This window comes from Podarcis liolepis (genome assembly GCF_965112155.1).
Source record: "Podarcis liolepis genome assembly, chromosome: 6".
NCBI classification, from domain to species: Eukaryota; Metazoa; Chordata; class Lepidosauria; order Squamata; family Lacertidae; genus Podarcis; species Podarcis liolepis.
Window position 1 is genome coordinate 80,550,450 of NC_139559.1, and position 23,626 is coordinate 80,574,075.

Genomic DNA, 23,626 nt, shown 5'->3' on the forward strand with positions numbered 1-23,626 from the left:
AATCAAGAGGACTGCAGAAGGCTGACCCCCCACACTACTGTGTCCCTTGGAACCCTCCCCATTTCCTCCCATTTGGGCATAGGAACACTTCCTATGAAGGTTTTGACCTATAAAGCCTTAAACTGCTCAGTACCACAATACCTCAAGGGCCGCATCTCTCGATATTAACCTACCCTGGCCCTGAGATCATCCTCTGAAGCCCTTAGTGTGCCTCTTCCACATGAGAACGGGCCTTTTCTGTGGTGGCTCCCCATTTGTGGAATGCTCTCCCCAGGGAGGTCCAGCTAGCGCCTTCATTATACACCTTTAGGTGAAAATGTTCTCCTTCAACCAGGTTTTTGGCTGATTAGCATTCAATACTCTTTTAAATATGTTGTGAGATGGGGATGGGGGATTATTGGTTTGGTTTTGTCCTTATTTTTATTCTGCATTTTTTGCTGTTTATATTGTATATTTATATTGTGAACCACCCTGAGATCTACAGATGAAGGGTAATATACAGATTTAAATAACCTTAATATTAATGATTTGTTCAGAGGAAAAGAGGCAAGATTGATAGTGTGGTGCCAAAAGCAAAATCCATGGATAAATTTATGGAGGATAGGTAAAGGACCCCTGGAAGGTTAAGTCTAGTCAAAGGCGACTATGGGGTTGCGGTGCTCATCTCACTTTCAGGCTGAGAGAGCTGGCGTTTGTCCACAGACAGCTTTCTGGGTCATGTGGCCAGCATGACTTAACCACTTCTGGCATAACAGGACACCGTGACAGAAACCAGAGCGCACGGAAACACCGTTTACCTTCCCGCCACAACGGCACCTATTTATCTACTTGCACTGGTGTGCTTTCAAACTGCTAGGTTGGCAGGAGCTGGGACCGAGCAACGGGAGCTCACCCTGTCATGGGGATTCGAACCGTCGACCTTCGGATTGGCAAGCCCAAGAGGCTCAGTGGCTTAGACTACAGCGCCACTCGCGTCCTTTTGTGGAGGATAAGGCTATCACGGGCTACCAGCCAAGATGGCTATGTTCTACCTCCAATGTCAGAGGCAGTATCCTCCTGAATACCAGTTGCTGAGGATCACAAATGAGGACACCACTATTGCACTTGGGTCATTTATTGGGGCTTCCCATAGAAATCTAGTTGGCCACTGTGAGAACAGGATGCTGAAATGGATGGGCCTTTGGCCTGATCCAGCAGGACTCTCCGTACATTCTTAAAAGCTGTACACGTACAAGGCCTCTGCTTCTGATAGGGATCCATCATCCTTAAAGGTTCCCAATCGTGTGTGGCATGAAGTCCAGCATGCAGAGGTTCTGTGCACTGACTAACAGGTGTGATCACAGTCCCCTGTCCGCACATTTGCTCTGTGTACGCTGATGTGAGACGGGAGCCATTGTTTTTTCAACAATTTTTTTCATTTGCCGTTGAAAACTCTGGCTCCTGCTGTTCCTTTTCTTTATACATTTACATAAAACCAGCGGAATGGTAACAGATAGCTAAAATGCATTTGTTTGCATTTTTGGTGATGCTTTGAAAGAGATGCATGAAGTGAACTATTTGCAGTGCAGTTTGGGGGGGAAAAGGCTCTTTAAACAGACGTCAGCAGCAGGGAGATCAGAAATAGATGTGGCCAGACACCTGCTGACAAACAGTGACAAATTCCACTGACACAACAGTGACCCCCAGTTTGTCAAGATTTAATTAAGGGTATAATTAAGTCAGTGGAACAGAACACTAATGAGTGGAGTTTTTTTTTTTTTATATGGGTAATTACATCTAAGAATACAAAGTAAGACAAGGCTCTAAATATATCATTAAAATGAGCACTATAGAATGACAAGCAGAGCGTAAAGTGTGCCTTTTTGGAGGAAGAATGCAAGTTTGTAATTGCTTGGCTTTGACAAAGCTTTTGCGTTTTAAGACTCCAGCTTTTGCAGCCCCTTTCAGAATCGAAATTCATTAAGTTTCCCTGGGAATTCTGCCAGAAAAGGTCTGGATCAAAGTCCAGCTAAAATCCTAATTGTTGTTTTGTGAACAAAATGCCTACTTTTAAAAAATCTATCTACCTATATGAAGGTATCACAGTAATTTGGTGAATGTCGACAATTACTGGGGATTGTCAAGGTTTCCCCGAACCAGAGGGAAATGCAGAAAATATTGACCACTAAATGTCAAATCCAACTGAGTATTTTCACTAAGTACAGAAATGAACATGCCAAAATATGTGTCGCTGCCACCAAAATAGCATCCCTGCATCTCTCTTTCCCCCTTCCCTGGTAGGAACAAGTAAATAAAAATGTGATGTGATGTCATCATGCTTCCAAGTTTGCACACTTCCACAAGCAGCTACCCATAAAGTGGTGTGGGAGTAGGGAAACGTGAAGTGTCATGTCACATATTTTTATTTCATAAACTTCATGTTGAGGGGAGCATACACATGGCCGATGTTTTTGGTGGTAGCCAAATTTCTCCTCTAATTGTTCTGCCATAAATGTCCTCCACATTTCTATCATTTACCAGTAAAGGACATTTGCAAAACTATATGAATAGAATGTGAAAAACACCCCTGATGATGCAAACATTTTAGACATATCCCACTGGTTTGTTTTTTTTTAATCATCATTTGATATTTGTGGCTCATATTGTGGCTCATAACACAATAGAACAATGTTGGTGATGTGGGGCACACATTTTTAAAGAAACCACAACACTACTCTTAACCACAACAGTAACTGGTATGGGTCTTGAAGCTACAAATATTTAAATTAATATTTGATGTGGGTGGCCAATTGGCAAATGTGACTGTTTATATATTCGTCACATTTGTATACCAGATTCAAAGGCACATACATGGGCGGTGTATTTGTGTCATTTCATTTTACAGATACAACAATTCTATGAGATAGATTAGAGACAGCAGTGTATTCAAGGCCTCCTCACAAGAGCTGATATATATTTTACACATCAATTGTGTTTGTTGTGGGTACATTGTGTGGGTTTTTGCTCAGTCTTTGGTGTAGCAGCATGTAAAGTGATAAGGAGATGCACTTCCTCAAATATACAATTAAGCTAGATAGGAATACTATAGCTCCTATCAGCCACAACCCAACATGGATCCCCAATACATGTTTACTGTGACTTAGTTATTGCAAACAGCAGATGAGATCAGTATTCCTGTCTCTACCGTAATCATCACATCAGGCTGAGGGCTCATATGACAGCATGTGAGGCTGAGGGAGAGAAGATTCCAACACAGAGAAAGCTAGCATCTAAGGGAGCAGGTCAGGCTAAAATCCTTGTCTCTGACACCTAGTTTTCTATATGAAGGGAACTTCTGCAGGGAAGAGCATTCAGCCATGTGAGATCCTTTCTGCTTTCTTAAGCAGCATGGTCTGGACACAAATGGCTGTTTGTGAGAGTACACCTAAGGATGAGCAAGTAATGTGTCTCTCCTACATAGATTTGCTGCAGCATTAAACATGTTCATTAAAAATGATTATCACAGCAAGTGTGAAATGGCAGAAAGTGTTACAGATAAGCAAGATTTTGAATCTGGGTTTTCCTCAGCTAGATTCAACACTCTTAACCACAGTATTGCACTGGATATGTGATAGTTGAGACCTAACTTAACCAATAAAATGGCATTTAATCTAATATGAGTGGTGTTGTATTCCAACTTAAGGAGAACGTATGCCACTTGGAAAGCTCTCAGATCCATAATTGCCACTGGGTGTGAAGGCAGTTTCAGAAAGGTATAGCAGCTATCACCAACTCTGAGTGGAGAGGGATGGTCTGGCCAGAGATGGTCATCCTTTAGTAACTGCTAGGTTAGACTACCATACGTGGGGCTGCCTTAGGAAACTACCTAGAAGTTTCAGCTGATGCAGAACATGATGGCCGGCCCACCAAATGGGACCTACCATTGCAGCCACATCACACCACTATTAAAAGATATTTGCTGGTTCCGAGTGTGCCTCCAGGTCCAATTCAAACTGCTGGTTTTAACCTTCAAACCTTAAACAGCTAGGGTACTTCATGGGCCACCTTCTCCCATGTCTCCCTGCCAATTAAGATCTTATTCAGAGGCATAGCTGTCAACGTTTTCCTTTTTTTAAGGGAAATACTCTTACTTCGAATAGGATTCCTCGCAAGAAAAGGGAAAAGTTGACAGCTAAGTCAGAGGACCTTCTCCAGGTGTTCCTGTATATGGAAGTTAGGTAGCTACTGGAGGGAGGCTTTTTCCGTGATGGCTCCCAAATGATTAACTCCCCAGTCTGTTATGTCTGCCTGGTACCAGCACTGTAGTCTTTTAGACACCAGGCAACATCTATCAGTGATGGAGCCAGTGGTTAGAGTGTTGGATTAAGCCCTAGGGAGATCAGAGTTCAAATCCCCAATCAGCTATGAAGCTCACTGGGTGGCCAGTCATTGTCTCTTAACCTAACCTACCTCACAAAGTTGTGAGAATAAAACGGGAAGGAGGATAGTTATGTATACCACCTTGAGCTCCTTTGAGGAAAAGTGGGATATAAATGTAAAACTACCCAAATAAATTTTAAAAATCCTGTTCTCATGAGCTTTAATGGGATTGGCGTGGGAGTCTCACATTTTTTCCTGGTTTTATTGGCTTAGGATTCTTTTACCTCCTGTTTGATTGCTGTTTGTCATTGTATTTAATTGCATTTTTAATGGTTTTGTTATGAGTCACCTTGAAGTTATTTGTGGGTAAAGAACATCTTAAAGAAAACAAGCAAACAGATGCACAGGGGATATATCCATTGTTTCCTTAAACAGTCTCCCCATTTGTCGTTCGGTTTAAATCAGGCCCCACCAATCCATCATAAGGTTGCAGCGTGTTTCATCTAATGCCTTGGAATTATGGGAATCTTCATTCGGATGAGCGCTTGGTCAAAGAGCAGAGCAGGGTCAATGAAAAATTAATTGAAAGCAACCTGTAAAGCTTCCTATATGGGATGACGGCTCCCTCCCCATTAGGGAGGATGTCTGTGATATAAACAACTCCTTTGTATTCTTCACAATAGGTAAGAATGATATAAAAGATTTTTTTATACTACTGAGGGAACAGCCTTTCTACTGAGATTATACTACCCACTCCCAGCTGGTAACTTATACTTCATGACAGCCTTTTATCCATTATCAAAGCAACAAGTAGAAAAGCAGATATTCCCGATCTCTAACACCCTCTGTTCGGTTCTCTCTATAGAATTTCGGATGCTAAATCTTCCTGTTTAACAAGCCCTCGGATTTCCTTGCCGCTGCTGTTGTCGGCTCTAAAGATGTCTCTCAAGTCTTTAGCCTGCTTGTCTAACCTAAACTCAGCAGAATTCCACAGGAATGGAGACTCGTTTGTTTTTACAACTGTATATTAGCTACGGGGAGGCAGAGGGAAAGGCATGATAGCAGCACTCTGCTCCTACCGAGCAGACCAAGAGTGCTTTTCCCAATGACTGTAGCAGAAAGAGGAGTGGACCCTAAAAAAGATACGTAAAATTGTATGTGGCAATATATCTCTTTGAAGTTTATTGCAGCTTCGGCCTCAACTTATCTCAAGCTTTAGTATCTCTTAACAACCAGTGTAGAACAAAACAAACACAAATACGTCCAGGGAATACAAAGGGCACCTCCCCACACTGGAGACTGCTGTGTTGCTGGTTAGGTGCTACAGCGCTGAACTGGCAAAGCTGCTTACAATCCAGTGTTTGATGGTGGAAAACGGGGACATGTTTGGCTTTGGAAGTGATGTGTGTCAATCAACCGAACATTTTGGTTTATTTGTTTTAAAAATAATAAAGAGCATCAGATAGCTTTCCTTGCAGGGGATTTGATTGTATTTATTTTAGAAGAGCTGCAACTGTTCTCAGCAACATTTGCTAGCTGGACAAGATGTTATGGGAAGAATGAAGTGTAAGCTAGGCATTGGAATCTTCCATTCATACTCATGCCTTGGTATGTGTATGCAGTGGAGTCAAGAGGCATCTATTTCCCATTCAGATTTTCACAAGTTCACATATCATGCTAAGCTATGGGTGCGGAACATTTGGCCCTACAGATGTTGCTCAGCTACAATTCCCATCAGCCCCAGCAAGCATGGCAAGCAGCTCCCCACATCTGTAGTAAACCATGGTGACATATGAGTTGAAATGAGCCCAAGTGAGCCTCGGGCCACACACTTGAAAAGTCATAGAATCACAGAATTGTGGAAATGGAAGGGAGCCTGATTATCAAAGTCCACCACCTCTCGTAGGAGTCTGTTTCACTGTCAAACAGCTCTTACTGTCAGAAAGTTCTTCCTAACGTTTAGTCCCTTTCCCTCCTGGCTGCACGGTTTACTTAAACTTGATCTGCCATTGCATCCAAACTCAGTTTGGATGTGAGTACAGCTCCCACCAGCCCCAGCTGGGATTTGTAGGCTAAGAGCATCTTGAGGGCAGATTAGCCACCTTTTCTTTACACTAACTGTGGTTAGTTTAAGCAAGCCACCTTCATAACCCATAGGTAAAAGTTGGCTTGTTTTGTAACTGCCCCAGTTAATTTGCTGTTTGGATTACCTGGAATCAGCCCAGTTGCTATGTGTGTGTGAAAGGTGCTTATGCAGTACTGGAAAACCAGTAAGACTCAGTGGATATTGTGTATTAGGTTGGCAGAGAATGCAAAACTCAGCCTAGGTGAGGTGTTCGTAGGAGGGGAAGAAGCAAGGTCCTTTACTTATTTAGATAATTTATATGCCACCTATGCAAAAGTCACAGGGGGCGTGGTTTACAGCAAAGACAAGAAAGATGTAAAGAATACATCAAAATAAGATATACCCTAAAATATGCAGTACAACAATTAACACTAAATAATGATTTATTAATGTCACCAGCATCAACTAATCCATTTATCTTATGTATCTCTTCCTCCAAATGTCCACCCCAAAAAATATGCATCTGAACCAACTGCCTCCTCTGGAAAGTCCCCCCAATCATTCAGAGATCTGAAACTATAGCTGCTCCACCACAGCATCCATTCATGCCCTTTACATCCATTCAAGTCCTGTACAGAGTACCATAAGCCAAAAGAGAGAGGCCGCTGTCCTTAAGGAGCTTACAATTTTAAGATTCAGCAGTGGAGGAAGTTGTGCAAAGGCAGGGGGGAAAGGAAGGAAGATCAAAAGGCCAAAAACATGAGAAGGGGATGCAAAAGGATTTGCCAAAGACAGTGAGGGAAGATTATGTTTACAAATTGGGCCACAGAAGTGCTGTCTGTGAGATGCTCTCCTCGTTCATGCCTTCAGGATTACAAAAATTCACATATTTTAGCTAAATTACCTCCGAACTAATATCGTGATTCTCCAACAATTTATGCTAACATTCATCTCTGTATGTGCAGTGAACTCACTGTGCTAGACTCCCACCATAAGGGCTCATCTGCTTCCTTGTGACATCTGGATCTCATCTACTAGTTTGTAGTTTTCTCCTGCTCTGATCATTTATCAAAGATACTAAGTGTTCCCTGACATTTCCTACACACATTCCACATATCATTGGCAAGGTAAGAAATACAGTAGAAGCTTTGCAAGAGCTCAGCTGACTGGTTAACTCAAGTTCTCTGCAAGTCAATGTACATAACTAAGTTAACAACAGATGGATCAACTTTGCTATCTACAGGAACCTACAAACAGCAGACCAGAAGCAACACCAACATTTTGATCTATATATTAGACTGAAACTGGGACTTCCCTGGTGTTGGAGTCCTTACTGCACAAAGTAATGACACCTACAGAGACCTGTTAAATATGTGACCAGGATGAATTAGTTTTATTTCAGTCAGAGTACTCTATTAAGAATCAAAATTTGCCTGTTTCGGCTTTTAAAATATTGAAAGGTCTTATTTGTCACAGATAGTCAACAGCCATGTCCTGCAAGTAAGTCAAATAAGTTCTTATATAACCCACTACACTCTGCGGCCTTTGCACTCAAAACACGTTTCCTGTCAGTAAGGGAAGCAGGAGTAGGTCTCAGCAGCTGAAAGACTTATCAGTAAACATACTCTGTTAACAGCTTGTTCCTGAAAGTAGTAAGCAAAATAGTCATGATCTGGCAGTACACTAGATAAAGCTGATCTGCACATGGGGATCTGTGGCCTACAACTGGGTCATGATGACCTTTAGGCGAGTGGCACCGGGGGCACTATAACCTTTGGCGTGGGGGGGGGCAGAAGAGAAACAACCATGTAATCTCTGTTTACGTGTGCCTTTTGAGGTTATGCTGAGGATGTGCACAAAGAGTGCACAATCCTTCTTCCTCCTCTACACATGCTCAGTGTACACAGATTTATAATATGTGCACAGCATGTGGGCAGAAATTGAGAACGACTGACAAAAACAGAAAAGCAGGGAAATGATAAAGAGAGGGAGATACAATTAAGGTAAAAGTGGTTGGGATTCATAGGCTCACATGGTCTTCTATGTGTATATTTGGGGTTTCGGTGGGACCTTTTTATCACCAATTCCCCATCTGTGCACAGGAGTGATATAAGCATGCTCATTTACAGCTCAATCCCAGCAAAGGAGCAGCTGGACATACAGTTTGCTGGACTAGCACAATGCTGTGAAATATGGCGTTGTATGGGCAATGCAACGATTCTGCACTGGCCTGTAGATTCACACACAAAAAAGATGAGTGTAAGCGTGTCACAGACCTACAGGATGTATCTACACAAATTATTGCCACTTCTAATATGGCTTAAATGGCAAGTTCAAAAGGAAAAGGCACAGTGTAACCCAGATAAAAGTACCAGTGCTCTTCTCTGAATAGTAGATAAGCAAAGCAAACTGCCCTCTGTCCCTTCAACCATGTACATAAATATGAGGCAAGCACTCAACATGCAATGGGCAAATATCAGATACAGGGGATTCTTTCATCTCAAAAAAGGAGGGCATATCATGCATATGTGACTTGGTGTCTACATGGAGTACACTGGAAAGGGCAGGAGAGTATCCTCTTCTACTAAGTGTCTACTACATGAGGAACTTAACTGCCCTGTTAAACATATGATCAAGGTCCCTATGCCAACATCCCACCTTGGATTAATGGGCCTACATTGGCTATGCTGTTGGAAGGAGAGTAGCAGATCATCTAATGCACCACCACTCTGCATAGGCTGAAAACACCCCCAACCACCTCTTGAAAACCATAGGAGATCCCTCAGTTAGCCTTGGTATTGCATTTCATTGTGGAATTCCTCTGATATGCACATTTCCTCCAGTGCTGGACCCAAGTCTATTCTTGTAGTTTTTTATTCCTGCAGATGGAATACTGGCTCAGGAAGGAGGACACTGTGTGATAAAGGAGCGTCTTATGAAGATGTGGCAATCCAGCTAGCCTGTAAAAATAGTTCCATAGTAACTTATGAATGGAAGCTCCTGGTTTTGGCCCAGCTCAGAAATGAATGCATTGTCAAGAAACATACAACCACACCATTGGGTCCATCCAGCCAACTATTATTTCATATTGGCCATGAGGGTTTCAGAGACGGGTCTTTCCTGGCCTACCGACTTAAGATCTCTTGAACTGTACGTTTTAAAGTTGAATCTGGGTCTTTCTGCATGTGAAGCATGTGCTCTGCCACTGAGCTATATGCCCTCTTCCCATCTAAGAGAGGTTACTGTAAGAATTATTGAAAGGATGTGTGTTCAGTGCCTGGAGGCTGTGCAAATGTTCATGCTTCATTTTACATCCCAGTCTCAAAAGTAGCCCTGGGAAAATCCTGTTCAGGGGATGATAGAAATGGATAAAACAAGGTGCAAATGATTTGCACTTGTATTCTCAATTGTGTTCAGGTACGAGCGCTTGAATCACAGTTCCTTGTTAAGTGATCCCCACTCCTCTCAATGGTGCTAACCAGAGCTTTTCTTCTAGAAAAAAAGGTGCTGGTACTGCGTACTATTATTTACTTATTTAGACCAACAAAAATGTAGAAATGTTAAATATCTGTCCATTGGGGAGTAGAATTAGAAGGGGGGAAATGAAAGAGGGCGTTGCAGGGAGGCATATTTAAATGCTGCCACAGTGGCAAATAAAATTACTGTGGGTTTGCATCAGATAAAGCACAGATAAAAACAAAGAACTGAGTTCCACTGAAACCAGTGAGATTTATTTTCAAAAGTACACATACAGGATTTAAGTGTCAGTGGGCTAAAAAAAAATGGGGGGGAGGCATTTTCTGTTAACCAGTTTGTGCATCAGGATTCTTTTTTATTCTGTTCTGAACAGCCAAATATCAAAGTAAGAGTAACAATAAAATCCCATACAACAGTGATAGTATTTGTCAAATCTGTAGGAGGTTCTCTTGTTCTTAACAACTCCAAAACGTTACTTTGCTATGTGCATCGTTATGTAGGCTATGGTCACTATAAAGCCTTTTATTAAGATTCCTTTCCCCCCTTGCGCGCGCGCGCGCACACACACACACAATTGATTCCTAACATTGTTTCTGTTTTCCTTTTGCAAGGCCGCCCCTTATCAAGTTATGTATGAATGAACAGAAGTGCCTTTCATCCCTCTCTCCCTCCTCCCAAACTTGCCTTAGCGGTTCAAAAGAAATGACTAAAATAGCAGCAGCAAAAATCCAGCCTGCAGCCTGCCAGAAGACCCGCACGCGTCCCATTCTTAAAGGCATGTGAAAGGTTGGAGAGCTCAGCAAAAATTTTATGTACGGGAGCAGGCCCAAGGAAAACTCACACGCCATAACCAATTGTGGACAGAGGATCATCTATCAGCAGACAAATGCAGGATCTCCAGAATGTCTCTCCTCAAATGAAATAATATATCTTTGAAAGCCAATGCCTGTTTTAGGCCCGAGGCCCATATATCAAGCCTGAGAGGCTTGTGGATACGCTCCAGGGCCATTAACCTTCCACCTGTTTCCCCTTGTCCTTCAGGATGAGACCCTGCCCTTGATTTTACTCCCTTCCCTTGTTCATCTTCCGACAGAGTGCAAATGTAAAGCAGAGGGCCTGCGAAATAATTCAAAGGCAATGGACCAGGGACATGGTTACAAATCTCTGCCACTGGCACTGTGACTTATGCAGGCAGTTTGTCACACATGAGCCAGGTGACCTCTATGACATAACAGAGAAAAATATCGCCAGAGATCAAAAGAGGAGACTCAGGGCTCTGTGGCTAACTTGAGGGGTTACAAAGCGATATTAGAGAAGAACTGAAAATTTCCCCTTTTCTAAAGCCTCCCACCAGCTCAATCAATACAGCTAGGAAGTCTGTTTCTCAACATACAATATTTTACACTTAACAAACGGGGAGGGGGCAACTTCTTTGTAACCTTTTTTTTTTATCTTATGTACAAAGAGGGACAATAGTACAAATAGTTTTAAACTCCCCCCACTCCCATTTCAATCTTTTATCTAGAAACATCTCACAGGTGAAAATCTTGTCTACTTTGTTAACATACTCCTATTCTTACACCAAGCCTCACCAAGAAGAGTTTGGACTTGATATCCCGCCTTTCACTCCCCTTTAGGAGTCTCAAAGCAGCTAACATTCTCCTTTCCCTTCCTCCCCCACAACAAACACTCTGTGAGGTGAGTGGGGCTGAGAGACTTCAGAGAAGTGTGACTGGCCCAAGATCACCCAGCAGCTGTAGGTGGAGGAGCAGGGAAGCAAACCCGGTTCACCAGATTACGAGTCCACTGCTCTTACCCACTACACCACACTGGCCTGAGGCACCCACCCACATGCAACTGTGTTAGACACTGGCTCTTATTCATCTGCTGTACATTGCCTTTGTATAATAACAGCTGCAACTCATGCAAGTTCAGCAATGTGAGAATGGGCCTTCACAGTAGTGGTTCCCCACTTATGGAATGCTCTCCCAGGGAGACATGCTTGGTAACATCACTGCCAAGGCAAGGCAGAAATGTTTCTTTTCCACCCAGCCTTGGGGCCTTAAATTATCTGTGGCCTCCTTCGGTGAGTGGGAAGTGTTAGTTCTGCTTTTATATAAATACAAGTGTGTTTTTAGCTTTTACGCTGGTTTTAATATATGTCCTATTTTTCATAAGTCACTTTGGGTTACTTCTTGTTAAAAGCAACTAATAAGGGCAATAGTTCATCACCAACAACAGCAACATTTAATATATGGGGGCTGGGACCTTATGTCCATGTGGGCATGCCTTTACATCAGGGGTGGGGAACATGTGGTCCTCCAGATGTTGTTGGAATACAGCTCCCATAATACCAGAGCGTTGGCTGTGCTACCTGGGGCTGATAGGAACGAGTGCGACAACATCTGGAGGAGCATGAGCTTCTCACCACCGATTCCATGAATGTGCACTAGAGTCAACATGTGTCAAAATGTACCTCTTCCCATCATTTAGAAATTTTACTTCTGGGTCCCTGGAGGAGGGGCTGAAATATGACAAAGTATTCTACAGCATTTCAGTGCACACTAGCAACATTTTGGAAATACATGACTAACATCTGCCCCAAAAGCAGAATGCCAACCAAACTGGAAGAGTGATTTTCCAGCCAGGTATCAAAATAACAAGGAATGTCCCTGGTAAATAAGTAGAGTTGGATTGCATGAAATCTCAAAGATCAGCAATGGGCAAATTTTGATGCGTGTTTGTGTGCGTTTAAAAAAGACTACCGTATTTTTCGGTGTATAAGACTAGGTTTCCCCCCTAAAAAATAATGTCAAAAATTGGGGGGGGGGCGTCTTATACACAGATATAGCTCCCCCCATTTTCTTAAATCTGAGTCCCCCAAAATAGGGGTTGTCTTATAGATGGAAAAATACGGTATTTATGCAAATAAGCTGTGAACTAGAACTGTGTTCAGTGTTATATTCATAATTTTCATGGACTGTTCATTTTTCAGGCACTCATCCTAAATAATTAAAACACTTATGATGGACAGAGTTTGTCCATACCCTATTTTTAAGGAAATATAAAATGTTTGCCTAAACAAACTTTGTTTGCTTCTACCTTCCATTTCAAAACTACATGTTTGCAGAGTAGGGCAGAATTTTTTCCAAAAATGATGCAATAACTGCTTTAATATGGAGAACTAATATAATAAAGAGTAAATTGGTGTAGAAATGCAATTCAGAGTATTATTTTGTTATGTCATCCCCACTCTGAAAACGGAAAATAACTGCAATGGATAGGAAGAAGCTCTAATTTACAATAATTTAAAGCTATCATTTTCCCAAAGAACACAGGGCAGTAGACACTGAGAAACAAATTTGCTGACAATTATATTTGTACAATAAAAAAATGTAATATACACTACAATCCTGATTTGAAAACGCATAGCGTATAAAGCTGTGGCTTTCAACTACAGGAAATAGTCAATTGGAAAGAACCAAACCTTAATTAGAATGAATTTATTATTTCAATTCATCAGCTCAAGTTGTACACATGACATGTCCCAGCTGTTTTGTGCATTCAGGATTTCTCTGCTGGGTGCAGATGAAAGAACAAGGCCTATTACAATCCGCCCTCACTCCTGCAGTGACTTAATGGCTTGTCTGGTATGGATATTTAATTTTCCCCCTTTTCATAAATTATTATCTGCCTTTACAATCCAGTGAATGATGATGAAGCACGATTCCTGAATGTAACTGTTCAACTTTATTCTGAGACACCTGTGAACATTACAGTGAGGGTCAAACTAGATGAGATATTAGACATCCATGATTAGATCTCATATTCTTGCCCCCCATCAATAGTTGTGTACATACCCACCCACCCCTCCCCTGATTCCCTTAGAACCATAGCATTGGGAACAGAATTTGACTCTTTCTTCCTGTGTTGTTATTTCAGAGTAAATTATCCCTGCTAGGGAAGCTGTATGTGTACCCATATATTTTCCTGAATACTGCAAATAGCGGCTTCCAGGCAGGGCCAAGACCAATACGTTGTTCCAGCTGAGGCAGTGCAACAAAGGGTACCCCTCTCCCACTGAGGCACATAATGTCCAAGGCGTGGAAAGTTATTTTGGCACCTAATCCCACAAATGCTTCTTCCCCTTCCTGACAAAAAAATCCAGACCCAATAAATGAAATAACTAACAATTTGCTGCACTCAGTCTACATGACACCCAACTTGCCCCCCTGAAGCAACTTCTTCATTCAGCATAAAGGTAGGGCTGCCCTTCTTCTGGGGTGGGGTGAGATGGAGAAGGGAAATATTTACATCAGGAAAATGTCATTGGGAAAACAGTAACACTCCTCCCCCAGCTTCTTTTAAATGAATGAATGAATGAATGATGTGATTGCAGAGTCTGAGCTTGCTTTTTTTAAATGAATGAATGAATGCAAGTCACTAACCCTTCCAGAAATCGAGTTACAAATCAAAATGTGTGAGCTGCTGCCTTTGCAGAGCTGTTTCAAAAATCTGCAGGGCTCCTCCCTTCTCCCACTCTGATTGGCTGTGAAGTAATCATCTCCCCTTCTCTGAACTCAGGATAGCTCAAGCTAGTAGAGCATGAGACTCTTAATCTCAGGATTGAGGGCTTCAGCCCCATGCTAGCCAAACGATCCCTGCATGGACTAGATGACTCTCGTAGTCCCTTCCAACTCTACCATTCTGTGATTCTTTGGAGCGAAAAATGAGTGTGTGGAAAGTGGTTGCAATTTCCACTGAAAGCAAGTCCTACTGAATTCATTGGGACTTAATCCTGAGCAGACATGATTGGAATCACACTGCAATTTCACTGCTGTGAAAATAGCATTGTAAAATCAGAGCAAAGCAAGAGATTTGCTCCCTACCCCCACCAACCCGTAGGCAGGTAAGAACCAGGAAGTGAGACGGGAGGTGAGGTTTCCCTCCTGTCTATTTGGCTGGTCCAATAAATCCTTGCCCACAATGAAATGCATAAAAAGTTGTGACAGCTAACCTGAGTTTGGTTCCAACTTGAAATCCGATTAGCCCATTCTAAAGTATACCGCTTAATGTTGCCCCAGAGCAGTTCTGAGTGTGACAACAATCATACTGAGCCACTCAGTGCTGACTCTGAAATCGTGACAATAACACACCAGTGTTGTATTGATATTACATGAGTGTCTCTGGCAGATACTCAATGACAAATATTTAGGAACGGGTTGCAAGACAGTTCAAACCAAATTAAGTCTCACTGGATTGCATCTGTAGTTTGAAAAAACTGTACAGATTTAGTACAGATGTAACATCAGCTCCCCATGGTTTGCAAATCAGGAGTCAGCCTTAGAGATGAATTCTTCTATGCCATCCCTAAAGAAAATTCTTCCCTTGTCAACAATAACCAAGGTTTAGAGTTACTTGCACACCAACATTAACCATGGTTCATTTGTAAATCAGAATTTGAAGCTATGGTTTGAAGTACGTTTTCAGACTATAGTCATGAGAAAACTTTGTTAGCTTTAACTATGTACAACTGCATACTGGTTAATGCTGAACAGGTAAGATGCAGAAATTTGCTGTGGAGAAAGGAGGAAGAGATTGTATATATTTCCCAAAGCTGGAACCTGATTTGCAAATGGTGGTTTGAGGGAAGCCGGCGTTATATCTTTACCAGATTACCTTCACATGCTCTTTCAGAGTTATTTTGCCAATGTCTAGGTACTGTATTTATTTATTCTGTTCTTACCACAAATGAAAACAAAGTGAAGCGGGGAAACTGGCTGTCTAAAGGAAATCGTTTAATGAAACTACCGTTTACTGTTAACAATATGCCTTGAGATGATGTCTAATGTTATAAAGGTTTCTGGAAACCCAATGAACCCTTGAAAAGGAATGATGTGGCAGTTAAAAAAAATCTTATATATTGAAGATCAATTTCTTCTGTGTTTTGACAAAAGCATTTCAAGCATCCTATACTAAACATTGCTAAAAAGTAATGTTAATTATGTGGCTGATGATACCTTAAAACCATAAAATAAATATTACTGAAATACAAATGCCTTTTTTAAAAAAAGCAATAGATCCAACTATTGGTTTTGTGGCTTAACAATGATTTTACTCAGACTACAACTTTGTAATTATCCCTAAATCTTCTTTAAGCTTCATGTTTATTTCTGAGACATAATTATGTTGAAGAGCCGAACAGATATTATATTCATGGGAACAAACAGGGTCAGTTACATACAAGCTTGTTTTAAAATCTGATTGGCAACTGAATTAGACTAAAAGTATTTGATTTAAGGTGATTTTTTTAGTCAAATTAAACACAATGCTTAATGTCCAAACACTTTTGTTGAACTAACATGTATAAGCATAATGATTTGATAATGGGAAGTTACAGAAGAATTATATTATTGCATGAGAATTATATCTAGAACTTTTATAATGGATCATATTATGAATCTTTTTAAAAATACTTATTAATATTAAAATGGTATAGTCAGCTTTCTAGGTGGTTTTCTGCACCTGTTCCACCGCTAAATATATTGGGGAGTTTCTGGAAAAATATTTTTTTAAAAAACCTCTAAAAGCATTTTAGCAAAGTGTATGCATATCTTTAATACCACTCATGATACCTAGAATAAGATTGGCTATTTTGTTCTGGCCAAACATAAAATGGAATCTGTTTTTAAATAACAACACAAACTTTATGTTATTAAAATACTGGACATGACATTGCTACAGTTAAATCATTTTTTTAAAAAATTCAGTTGATTTATCCTCATGCTCAAAATCTCTTCAACTAGAATAATTCAGATTGAAACACATTTAACTCTGGCTATATTCTGATATTTCACAATACTTCTGAGAACAGAGAAAGTCATACGCAAACATACTGGCAAATTTGGCAAAACAGATGCTGAATTTTAATGAAATCTAAGCTACCTGTGCACAGCATATGAAGGTCTGTTCCCATGTAATCATTTTCCCTTAAAAAGAGCTTTACACCTAGCAGAAGAAATACAAGCCCTTTTTTGACAGGATCCCCCCCCTCGTGCCCCCACCGTTGCATTCTTTTCCATCCACAAACAATTTCCGTTGGGAAAAGTGCCACGTAATATTGACAGTGACAACAAATTGTATAGCCTGGTGAACATCTGTTTCCGACTCCCTCACTGATACTGCAGGTTGGCTACTTAGGAGTGAGTTCGTCTTCCCAAGCTGTCCAGCCACAAAGGAACTGGAAACTGCTGGTACAGAATGGACAGGCTTTATTATTGGAACACAGGAAGACTTTATCACCCTGCTGGGATGGTCCCTATCTTCTTTTTTTTTAATAGATTGGAAGCTAGGTTTATGTTTGAAACAATATTCCAATGGGTAAATGTGTGCTAATAGAAAAGAAAAAACACATCTTTCTCCAGCGTGTCCTTCAAACACATAACTAGCTTGGATACAAACTTATGCAGCATAAACATCATTTTGTATTAGGCTGTCAGTGACAAAAACTGTTAGAAAATCTGTTCCTTCTAAGTGTGTGGGGAGGGAGGGGCTTCAATTAGTCAGGAAGGAGGGAAAGGAATTTGGCATATACAGTGGTGCCCCGCAAGACGAATGCCTCGCAAGACGAAAAACTCGCTAGACGAAAGGGTTTTTCGGTTTTGCGTTGCTTCGCTAGACGAATTTCCCTATGGGCTTGCTTCACAAGATGAAAACGTCTTGCGCTTTTTTCTTAAAGCCGCTTGAAGAGGCGCAGTTGCGATGGACCGTGCTTCGCAAGACGAAAAACACTGTATATAAAGGTAAAGGGACCCCTGACCATTAGGTCCAGTCGTGACCGACTCTGGGGTTGCGGCGCTCATCTCGCTTTATTGGCCGAGGGAGCCGGCGTACAGCTTCCGGGTCATGTGGCCAGCATGACTAAGCTGCTTCTGGCAAACCAGAGCAGCGCACGGAAACGCCGTTTACCTTCCCGCCGGAACGGTACCTATTTATCTGCTTGCACTTTGACGTGCTTTCGAACTGCTAGGTTGGCAGGAGCAGGGACCAAGCAACGGGAGCTCACCCCGTCGCGGGGATTCGAACCGCCGACCTTCTGATTGGCGAGTCCTAGGCTCTGTGGTTTAACCCACAGCGCCTTATTACAAGTGGGGCCTGCAACTAAATGATTAGGTGTGGAATGCTGCTGTTCATGATTGTAGCATCTCCATTCCATCCCCCCTCCGCAGTTTTCCTTCTTTTGCTCCAACAGTCAATCAGCATTCCCTCACAAATGAGCATGCTCAAATCTCACTGGGCTGTTTTTAGGAGTCCTTCCTCCCTTAGGCTCCCTGCCCCACCCCAGATCATTTGTACTTCTGCAAACCTTCCAGGAGGGAGACCCCTTTGGCCACCAATACCTTCCTCTTGAGTGTAGTTTATATAGCCTTTTTGGCTATATAAACTACTTGCAGGTGGCTGGACTAAATGACCCTTGTGGTCCCTTCCAACTTTACCCTTCTATGATTCTATGGCCCTCACAGCCTGGACATCAGAAATAGAGGGGATGTTTGCATCACATTTGTTTCTTTACAGAAGAAGGATGACAGCAGATGGTGCTGAATGGGACGACGAGGTAGTTAAAGGAGGCGCACAGTACCAAAAGCAACAATACTTGGCAGAGATTTTTCTCTATTTTACACCACTGACTTTGAACACTCAGATGTGCAACGTAAATGCTCACTGTCACTATAAATATAGAGTCGCCTGTACAAGCCTGCAGCCCAAACCGATCACAGCCAGCAACAGAATGAAGATAGATGTTCCCATCACGTCCAGCGACACCCCAGTAGGCTGATATTTCCTCTGTTTAGCAAACAGGCCTGTTAAGGAATTTCCTTGGCAAACAGACAACATGGAAACATCCTTCATCCCCATAGAATACATGAGCCAGCAAAAACCATTTCCTATGCTATGGCAACAATATCTGCGTAAGGTTAAACAAGACATTTCATACCATCCCTTACTCAGGCCACCGTATCTATTTCTGGACCTCTTCTTTTGTTCAACCTTTGCTAATAATAGTGACCCAGCTTAGGTGGTATTTATAGTCGTTAAAGACTTGTGGCTTGACTTTTCAGAACACTTTATTCATGTATATTTCCTGTGTTTATTGTTACCCTAGTTGGGTCTCGCTTATTTTAATCATTAAACGTACTCCATCCAAGATTTTTATTTAGTAACACATTTTCAAAGAAACTTTTCCTTCACCAAATGAGCAAGCTGGAAGCAGATCACTTCTCTCCTAGGTAGTTTGACTCTCTGTGTGTTTATTTTGAAGTAAGCCTCACTGTGTTCAGCCGGACTTGCTCCTTGACACAGAAGCATAGGATTGCTGCCTTCATGTCAATGAAGAAAGCTTTTAGTATCTTTCCAGTTGCTAGGAGCAACACTGAAAACACACTGAAGTAAATAAAAGTTTTGCTAAAAGCATGTCTGTCCATCTGGCCAAACATGTTTTCCTACTAAATTTACCTACTCAACCTGTCGTTTCCTTGACACAAATGCTACATTATTCTGCTTTTGTTATTCTGGGATAGGGAAATCTGTATGTCTGTCTCTCACCATCACCTCTGGATGCTACTGGACTACAATAGCAGCCAGGATGGGTAATAGCTTTGCTGTCTTAATGGTACAATCCTACTATTTATTACACTGTGGCAATAAAAGGGGGGTGGGGGAAAATGTGGTCCTAGCAATAATGACACCAGTACCATGTTGTGACAAGGAATGTGAGGTGGTTACAGATGACCACCCACCACAGTGGTAACTGTTCAGCAGGATGAAACAGACTACCCCATGCAGCAGATTTTGGAATACCATTAGGTAAAGGGACCCCTCGCCATTAGGTCCAGTTGTGGACGACTCTGGGGTTGTGGCGCTCATCTTGCTTTATTGGCCGAGGGAGCTTCCAGGTCATGTGGCCAGCATGACAAAGCCGCTTCTGGCGAACCAGAGCAGCGCATGGAAATGCCGTTTACCTTTCCGCTGGAGCGGTACCTATTTATCTACTTGCACTCTGACCTGCTTTCGAACTGCTAGGTTGGCAGGAGCAGGGACCGAGCAATGGGAGCTCACCCCGTCACGGGGATTCAAACCACCGACCTTCTGATGGGCAAGTCCTACGCTTTGTGGTTTAACCCACAGCACCACCCGCGTCCATGGGATACCATTAAAGGACAACAAAATGCTGATTATTTTGGATAGTAAGATACATTTAGCATCATAGAATGCCAATATGGATGTTGCCTCAAGACACCTGTGTGTCTAGGGCTGCTTCTGGAGGCAACATACTGGATTGTACTTCTAACCACTTGCTAAGTTAGTCACACATAATATTCTACCAAGAGGTGGGAGAAATTCCTCCGCTTCCCCTTCACCCTGGTAGGTTGACAACTTGGTGCCAGAAAGCATCTCTTGGTGGCACCGATTTGGCCTCAGTGACAGAGCATCTATTTTGCAGGCAGAAGGTCCCAGTTTCAGCTAGATGGACCGATGGCCTTACTTGGCACAAGAAAGCTTTCTGTGCTCCTACATCCCATTTTCTGAGAGGACTGTGGATTGCCAGGCAGCTGTGGGTACACTGCCTTGAGTTCTATGATGGAAGGAAGGTGGATGATTAAATTTGCTACAGAAGTACCTATTCCCCATCTGCTTTTGCTTTATAGCCAAACTTGAATTAGAAGCTCCTAGCCACTTAATACAAGAAATCAAGATAAGCACATTTTTTACTTATGCTGTAAGGTGCTATGTACACAGGCTTCACCGTTTGTTTGTTTATTTCAAACATTCGTTAGCTGCTCTTCAGCTACGGCTTCCAGAGCATCTTCCACACAAAACAGAACAATGCAATAAAACCATGTACAAACAGATCACAGCAGGCTGTAAAAACCCAGCATTCAAAGCAAAACCATTTTAAAGTCCTAAAAGGCCTGGACAAATCTTTCACCTGGCACCACATAAATAAACAGAATTGTATAAATGAATACATTCATGACAACAACTCTATATATGTGGATTGGATCCAGACTTACAGTGCAATTCTAAGTAGTAAGTCCTCCCAAGTTCAGTGGGGCTTACACTGTGATAAATGGGGTTAGGATTAAAAGGTAAAGGTAAAGAACCCCTGGAAGGTTAAGTCCAGTCAAAGGCGACTATGGGGTTCCGGCGCTCGTCTTGCTTCAGGCTGAGGGAGCCGGCGTTTGTCCACAGACAGCTTTCTAGGTCGTGTGGTCAGCATGACTAAACCACTTCTGGCACAACGAACACTGTGACCGAAACCAGAGCGCATGGTAACGCTGTTTAACTTCCCACCACAGCGGTACCTATTTATCTACTTGCACTGGTATGCTTTTGAACTGCTAGGTTGGCAGAAGCTGGGACAGAGCAATGGGAGCTCACCCCATCACGCGGATTTAAACCACTGACCTTCTGATCAGCAAGCGCAAGAGGATCAGTGGTTTAGACCACAGCGCCACCCACTCCCCATACTTAGTCATACTTAGAGTGGACCCACCAAAAGCAATGAGACTTCAATTATTAATATTATTAGCCACTTCCCAACATTCTGTTATTTTGTCAACTCTTGTATGCATAAGAAACAGGCATCAGGGCCTGTTTAATAATTTCAATGCAATTATTATGTATGTCAGACCTTTTGGCTCTCCAGATGTTGCTGAATTAGAGCTATCATCCCTGGCCACTGGCCATGCTTGCTCTGGGACTGATGTACACAGATTACTTTCAGTGCTCCAAAAGCATTATATAGCACATTACAATTGCTCCCCTTTTTTTGGAGCCAGGTGGCATTCTTCAGCAAGACAGCTTTAGCTCAGGGACTCCTAATTTTGCTTCAGTACAATAGACACATGGCATTCATGTTCTTTTATGAATTCCTTTATAACCTTTGAAAGACCGTGTCTTCCACATAATAAAGTGGTGTACTTTTAGGCACGAATAATAACAAAGGGTTCTGTAGGTCAGATCAGTTGAGCAAGGGGTTGAACTAGATGAGCTCTAAGGTCCCTTCCAGCTAAAATGCTGTGATTTTATGAAAGCTCTGTTGAGACCAGCATTTGTTATCCAACAGTGTCCAGCCAGATGCTCCTGTGAAAAGCTTACAAGGGTGGTGTGGAAGGAAACAGTCACACCCTCTTGCCCCCTGCATCTGTTAGTCAGGAGTAGATACCCCTTAGACATGGAGGTTCTGTTTAAGGAGCAGCTCTAAACTAACTAACACCACACATCCACATTGCTAAGTGTTTCAATGCCCAGTAATATTTTATTGCTTTGTTTATTTATGGTATGTATAACTCACTTTTCAACCACAATGTGGTCACGGTAGGGAGAGGCAAGAAATAAGGGTGCAATCCTGCAGGAACTTTTCCTGCACGAGTCTCTTTGAAATGAAGGAGGGCTATAAGTGCCCAGAAGAACATTTTTCTGGTTTCTCATCCAAAATTTGTTATATCTTTCTCAAGTCCTCTGGCATATAGCATGAGATAAAACGATGACCAGAGTGCATGCTACAACTTGATGGCGATTCTTTCATTGTTTGCACTAAATAAATTGCACGCTATGAGTTCCCGAGCAAAACAGACTTGGGCACAACACATCGAACATCTGCACACTCATGAAAATATGCAAGTTAAACATTCACAGAGCCATGTGTGTTTAAGGTTTGCTGAAATCATGGGAATTCCCCCAATAAAACTTTTGAGACCAAACTAGCAGTGAACACATTCTCTGAGTGTGTGTTCTCGTGGAGTAGAAATGGCACCATGAATGCCATTTCCAGCAGGCTTGGAAAAATCCAAAGGTTTGCAAAAGTGCAAAAAACAAACAGAGCACCACAGTATCTGAAGAAGTGTGCATGCACACGAAAGCTCATACCAAGAACTAACTTAGTTGGTCTTTAAGGTGCTACTGGAAGGAATTTTTTTATTTTGACTATGGCAGACGAACACGGCTACCTATCTGTAACTGAAACCACCACTAGGTTTTTTTTAAAAAGGGCACCTCCCAGTGCACACACAAATAGCCCATTGAGGACTGAGCACAATCACTTTGTGTGGAATGTTTAGTGTTTGCTGGAGGAGGTAGCATGAGAAAAAGGGGGACGGAATGGAGTAATGTAAAAAGGGCATATCTGACTAGCTGGCATCCTGAATAAGACCTCTATACTTGACTTTGACCAAACTACGGGAGGCAGTAGAAGACAGGAGTGCCTGGTGTGCTCTGGTCCATGGGGTCACGAAGAGTCGGACACGACTAAACGACTAAGCAACAACTTGTAAATATTTGTTACATATGTCCCTTATTCACTTACAAAGAGTTTTCTTCCCCATAAGTACTCTAAGCAGCACACACAGGATTCACAGGCAATCAACCATTTTAGGACTGATTAAGTCCAAGGCCAGCTTGGCTGCAGCACTGCCTTAGGAACGCTTCTAAAATGTGCAGCCCTCCATGCTGTTGCTTCATTTTCTCATTGGCCTCCCATCTGGTAGCAGTAACAGAATGAGCAGTCTTGGTGCAGTATGGGAAAAGCCTTTTCTAAACAAGGGGCAATTCTACGACAGCAATTCCAGAGGGACGCTCAATTTCCTTCCCATAACCACAGAGGCCTTATCGATAACCACCGTATTGTATAGGTTGAAGGAACAACATTTCCCCCAGTGGCAGCTG

The 23,626-nt window shown here is 42.1% G+C and overlaps 1 protein-coding gene and 1 long non-coding RNA gene across 10 annotated transcripts in view; one reads left to right on the forward strand and one right to left on the reverse strand.

Annotated features, from left to right (window-relative positions):
- LOC310708494 overlaps nt 1-19,357 on the forward strand; it is a 142,888-nt gene extending 123,531 nt beyond the window's left edge. Inside the window, exons 6-8 of the long non-coding RNA XR_014527049.1 lie at nt 4,825-5,042; nt 17,089-17,215; nt 18,476-19,357. This is a non-coding gene — a long non-coding RNA (uncharacterized lncRNA). The remainder of the gene's footprint in view (nt 1-4,824; nt 5,043-17,088; nt 17,216-18,475) is intronic.
- NR5A2 (nuclear receptor subfamily 5 group A member 2) overlaps nt 1-23,626 on the reverse strand; it is a 116,525-nt gene that overhangs the window by 59,716 nt on the left and 33,183 nt on the right. The gene's annotated exons all lie outside the window — the stretch shown is intronic.